Source organism: Cryptomeria japonica, chromosome 2, assembly GCF_030272615.1.
Source record: "Cryptomeria japonica chromosome 2, Sugi_1.0, whole genome shotgun sequence".
Lineage (NCBI taxonomy): Eukaryota > Viridiplantae > Streptophyta > Pinopsida > Cupressales > Cupressaceae > Cryptomeria > Cryptomeria japonica.
Genome location: NC_081406.1, coordinates 671922151 through 671928707, shown reverse-complemented (window position 1 = coordinate 671928707; position 6557 = coordinate 671922151). Strand labels below are relative to the sequence as shown.

Genomic DNA, 6557 nt, shown 5'->3' with positions numbered 1-6557 from the left:
AGTGGTGTGCAAATTGTGGAGCCTCTAATTCCCAAGAAGGGACATGCAAGTAGAGTCATTCAAATGAACCCTCAAGGTTTAGTTCAAAGTCTAGACCTAGAAATCACCCTAACATTGGGAGCTGCCCACATTCTAATATGGATATTTTAAATCGGTGCTTCTAATTTAATCAAAAGATGTTGTTACAATTAAGTTAGTATTAACCATAGAAAAGACAAAGAAATAAAAATCCAGGAGTTGTTATCACATTCAAGTAAACATAATGACACAATCATATTCGTCAATATCACAACTATATTATTTATTACATTAAAAAAAACTAAATGTAAAAAAAACAACTAAAACAATCTACACAATTGACATTATTGCTGTCAGTGAGCACACTGTATTTATTTCTCTTTATACAGATTTGGATCCAGCTAACGAAACTCCTCTCTACTCAAACCAAAATGGCTATCTAACCGACAAAATGATCCATTTGTTCTTTATTAAAAATGATCAAATATAAAACATAGAAAGACTGCCTAGACACCACCTTCTCAAACCTGCTGGGATGGTTTTAATTTTCTGATTTTGACAGGGCAATCGTCAATGGGACGAGTGTGAGGCAAATATCTCAACTTGCATTCTGGTGTTAAACGCTGTACTCTGCATTCACAAAAACAAAAAAAATAATGAGAACGAGAGTTCAGAACATTATCAAATCAAGAAGGCTGTTCATCTTTCAGTGCATGCAAAGGTGAAATGAAAAGCAACCCAGTAGCTAGGTTGTCACGATGGGGTCTTCAAAATATTGCAATTTTTTATATACCCAGAACTTACTCATAATGAAGAAGGAAGCAATGCATGAAAACACACATCTCCATCTTTGCCAACTCATTGCCAGGACACAGTCTGCTTCCAACTCCAAAGGGCACGAACATTCCTGGCCGAGGCAACAAATTCTGAACATGCAAGAAAGGAGAATATTATCTCATTAGAATTGCTCAAGGGAACCTGCATTACGCAGTACTTGTTTTTACGCAATACTTGTTTTTCTATGAATGAGAAATGAATTGAAATTTACACGAGCTGTTTCAGGCATTTACATCCCATCTATCTGGATCAAACTTCTGTGGGTGAGGATAAACTTCAGGATCTAAATGTACATTTCTCAGCCAAACTTGTACCTTCCAACCCTTGGGAATTGTATAACCTAGAACAAAAATCTTCAATCATCAACATAAATCCTAAATAAATAAATGAGGATAGCATTTTAGTCAATAAGCAATATCATATAGGGCCTGAACCTCGTTTAACAAGAACGGAAATTTTCAAATTACCTACCAATCAATTCAACATCTTCTAAGGCCTCTCTGAAAACCATTGCTGAAAAGCTGACTAACCTGAGGCTTTCATTAATGACCTGAATAAAAATGATTGTATCCTTGAGCGTCAATTGAAAATATCCTTGCCTCATCTGATCTTAATTATCTACTTAAGAAATCGTAACGAAGCTCACCTTGTGAAGGTACTTCATTTCTTTAAGCTCTGAGTATATGAGGTGCTTCCGTCCCTCTGGTCTCGACCTGACAATTTTCTCCTGTTCTTCCTACAAAGGTTTTTTCTTATAAGATTTAGCAGTGTAAGAAATCGTAATAGGATTTTGGCTTAATAGCATATTTGTTTAATTTATTTAGGTGATTCATCTGAAATCATACTAATAGGTGGGTCATCTGTCTTACTGAATAAGTTAGGGCAATGTCAAATGAACTATTTAAATAAATTAAAATTTTGACTTCTTCTTTTAATGTAATTTCAAATGAATCACCTAAAAAAAATCACAACTTGAAATATAATGTCAGAAAAAAAAATTATAAAAATGTGGGAGTAACCTTGCATTTTGCGTAGATTTCAGGGTGCTTTAGTAGTAAAAGAACAATCCACATAGTCATATGACCAGATGATTCGTGCCCAGCATTTAGATACATGATTAGTAAATCGATAATCTCTTCATCTTCCATGAAACGACCATTTTGGTCCTTCACCTTGAGCAATTCATCTAGCATATCTGCTTTCTTATCTACCAGTTTCTCCTGTCCAGCCCTCCGTTTGTCAATAATTGACTGAAGAATTGTTACTAGCTTTTTCCGTGCCTATTTAAACATCCGAAGATCACTAGTGTCAATAAAGATTTAAGATGAAAAACTGTTTAGATTAAGTACAGGGCCCAATTAAACTGACCTTAAGGGCTTTCCAGTATGCAGTCCCCCGGCAAATTGATTGCCATAGCCCTGACACCCAAATTCAGAACGGTATACTCCTTTGCTAGCTCTGCTATTTCTTCAATCGGCTCATTACAAACGAAGATGTATGCAACTATCTCGAATGTAAGCTACAGAACCCATTAAAACTGTTCAACATTGACAACAGAAAAAATTATACTTGCAAGGTATTAAATAAGCAAATAACCTCACCTTTCTAATCTCTTTTAAGAAATCAACCTTATCCATCTTGGACCAGTTCTCCAAGGCCAAAACCTTAATGTCCTCGATCCAATTTAAGTATTTTGATAGGACTTCAGGTCCACTCACTGGTGCCGCTGTTAACTTCCTGAGACGCTTGTGTTCATCAAAATTGATGGCCACAAAGGACTTACGACCCATAAGATCAACCGTAGATCTTGGCCACCCAGGAACGAAATGGGTATCATCCATCATAACGAGGTTGCAGGCTTCTGGACTAGTTGCCAAAATTGTGGGGTTTCCGAACATGAATGCCTTGTACAGGCCAACCCGGTTGAACCTGAGAAAGCACGTAGCATTCATTTTCATGCATACTAGGTAATTATTTTAGTCGTGTTGAATATAAGGTTTTTATATTATAAGGGATGAGGTTGGGATGAGATTGAAATCGTATCGGATGAATTTGACAGAATAAATATTTTCTAATTTTTTATTCTTAATTAAAGAAGTGTCAACCTAAAACTTATCTGCTAAAACAATTTTACTAATAAAAATCTATTCATTAAAAAATTAAAAATTAAAATAAAATATTTCCATTAAATGGTAGCTGTTAAACAACTGTGGATCCAATGTCAAAGGAGGTCAGTATTAAAACAATCAAATAGGTGAGTAGAACTGCAGAATTCCAACTATACCCATGAGGATGTCAATATAACCTTTGAAAGCATAAATAAAGCATGTTGCACTTATTGATATCAAAGTAACCTGAGAAAATAGGACCAAAACATGATTTCACCTATGAAATCCATAAGCTTGGTGTACATCCAGAAACAAGATGTGATAAGAAATGTTATCTATATAGTTTTGTCATGATAATTCTGCTTAAATGGACTGTGAAAATGTTGTTGAATGATCCCAAAATGAACTTTTGGATAATGGAATGTGATAAAAAAAATGTTATCCATACAGTTTTCTCATGATAATTCTACTTAAATGGTCTATGAAAATCTCTTTAACATTCTAATTAAAATAACCTGGAAGCAAAGCTTAAAATGAAGGCCTCTGGATTGGAGGATTCGAAAGCTCTGAGAAAAGTGAGCATATTTCCCAGTAATGGCCACCCCATGTCTCCTGGAGGGAGCGGAGCACTCCCCTTGTTCAAGGTGGGTTCGTACCACCAGCTGTTGAATCTCCTCAAAACATAGTAGATTGTGCATATCCCACATATAATCCCAGCTACTGTGAATTCTAAGCTCATCAGTACCATCTTCCTCCTCTAATACACAATATTGATTTGTAGCAGGCTTTACTTTGGTTTAGAATCCTACATGGAGTTAGATTTAAGTACTTTCTGAATCATGGGAGATAAGGATTTGGGCATCCCAGAATTAATTCATGTGCTTATCTAATGAATGATGATGGGTGGGGATCAGTCATCAGAAAACCGAAGTAGCTGATTAATACAAATAATAAATTTGACAGAACATCACGAGTAACGACTAAAAAGGTTGAAATTGCCACGTTGCCTCGTAGCATTTATTCTCATGTATACATTCCAAAAACAGAGGTAAATACTTATCATAATTCGATCAAATGGCCGCTGAACTGTGGATCCTGCTGGAAATAATCCCAGCTGCCCCGGCTGTATTGTCTCCTCCATATTCTCCCTATACTCAATCAGCAGATCTTTCTTGGAAATCATCTCATTTACTTGTTGGGATGTGAAGTCACGTAAAATTTCTGTTATTGTCTCCTTTCTAAAAGTTCCGATGCAAACAAAATCAGTTCTAACGAAAACAAAATTCTGGTGATGCCTCGGTTGCAGAGTCCATTTAATATTGGGCTATTTGTAATGCAAAATTATAATAAACAAGTTTTCTCCTGCTTTCCATGATAAATTCTTTGTGTTGTTTTTCGCTAGTAATTTTCTGTGTTTCTAGTTTTCTTGCATAAATTGTTATGCGATTATCTGTTTATGTTAGCAATAAATTTAACATTACTCTCGTCTGTCCAGGCTGTCACAACTGCAGAGCTCTTACTTTTTGTTCCAGCCAGCATTAAATCACACACACTAAGCAACATATTAAGTCTAAAGGATGTTAGTCAATTCTGTGTTTAACACTTTTAAGCCTATTAAACAACATATTAAGCCTAGAAAATATCAGTCAACTTTGAGTATTTAACACTTTTAATTCTAGAAATATAAGCTTAGTGTGTGTGATTTAAGCTGTTTCTTTTATAAATGATTCAAAATATATTATTTTATATTTTTTCTTTCTTTTCAGAAGATGCCTAATTTTCTATATTGTATGGGTCAGTTATTTGTATCTTCTCTCTTGAGAGCCCAGCTCGACAGAGCTGAAGGAAATGTCTGTAATGATGTAACCTGTGAGCTGCAAGATGAAAGGTGCAAGTTGTGAGTTTGAAGTCGATTCAGTAAAAGACTGTGTGTGCTGAATGTAATCAAGTCTCAATGCCATTAGAGCGAAAGCTCAGACAATATGTTATAATATTTTGTTGTGATTAATATAAGTTTCTAAATCTGTTTCGTTTTCTCTGCTCTTTCATCCTTCAAGTGGATTCAAGAGGAATTCACTTATGCCTTTAGGGAATTGAAAATTAAAAAACATTTGAAATCAGAAAATAAGGAATGTCTACCCATGGAATTTTCATTATCATGGTATGCTTTCAGAATGTAAAAGAAGATCAGTATTAAAACAATCGAATAGGTGAGTAGAGTTGCTGAATTCCAACTATACCCATGAGGATGTCAATATAACCTCTGAAAGCATAAATAAAACATGTTCAAACTTATATCATTGATATCAAAATAACTTGAGCTTTCAATTTAACGTTCGTATTTTTGTATGAAATAGCTAATATGACTTTGTAGATGAATGAACTTTCAGTTTAACGTTCGTATTCTTGTATGAAATAGCTAATATGACTTTGTAGATGAAAGCATAAATAAAGCATCTGAGAAAACGGAACCAAAACATGATTTCACTTATGACATTCATAAGCATAGTGTGCATCCAGAATACAACTCGTGATAAAAAATATTATCTATATAGTTTTCTCATGACAATTCTACTTAACTGGACTGTGAAAATGCTGTTGAATGATCCCAAAAGCAATTTTGGTTCATGAAATGTAATAAAAAATGTTATCTATACGGTGTTCTCATGATAATTCTACTTAAATGGACTGTGAAAAAGGAATGCAGGTACTGGAATTGGTGAATTTCAGGAATGTTAAGCAACTCTTTTAAATACAAAGCCATCTCCTCTTTAACCTGACAAGCTAATGAAACCAACCTGGAAGCAAAGCTTGAAATGAAGGCCTCTGGATTGGAGGATTTAAAAGCTCTGAGAAAACTAAGCATGTTTCCCAGTAATGGCCACCCCATGTCTCCTGGAGGGAGCTGAGCACTCCCCTTGTTCAAGGTGGGTTTGTACCACCAGCTGTTGAATCTCCTCAAAACATAGTAGATTGTGCATATCCCACATATAATCCCAGCTACTGTGAATTCTGAACTCATCAGTACCATCTTCCTCCTCTACTACACAATGTTGGTTTGTAGCAGACTTTTCTTTGGTTCAGAATCCTACATGGGGTTAGATTTAAATACAGGGAAGGCAAGAGAATAGACAGAAAGGAATCATGGGAGATGAGGATTTGGGCATCCCAGAATAAATGCATGTGCTTAAACTAATGAATGATATCAAATGACCTGGTATATTAGATTTATCATTTTGATTGCAGTTGTATTATTAACTAGAAGAGATATTGATAAAACCTATTATTCTTGCAAATATTTTGATACGAATAGAGTTGACAACTGCTTTTAAAATTTGCAAGGGATCACTGTCTAAACTAATGTACTAAGAAAACCTGAAATAAGTATTTAAAAAAGCAGAACGGAATAAATTTTTATCAAATAAAAATTTATGATCTTATCAATGAAGTTGTTGAAGAACAATTCAACCCGACTTAAAACTTAATAGTTGGTGGACCATTTTTTAAATTTAAATATTATTTTAACCCGACTTAAAACTTAATAGTTGGTAGACCATTTTTTAAATTTAAATATTATTTTATAATTTTAAATTT

At 34.5% G+C, this 6557-nt stretch overlaps 1 pseudogene; it reads right to left on the bottom strand.

Annotated features, from left to right (window-relative positions):
- Positions 1 to 535: 535 nt before the first annotated feature.
- LOC131034039 (ent-kaurenoic acid oxidase 2-like) lies at positions 536 to 5985 on the bottom strand (annotated as a pseudogene).
- Between the last annotated feature and the right edge of the window lie 572 nt (positions 5986 to 6557).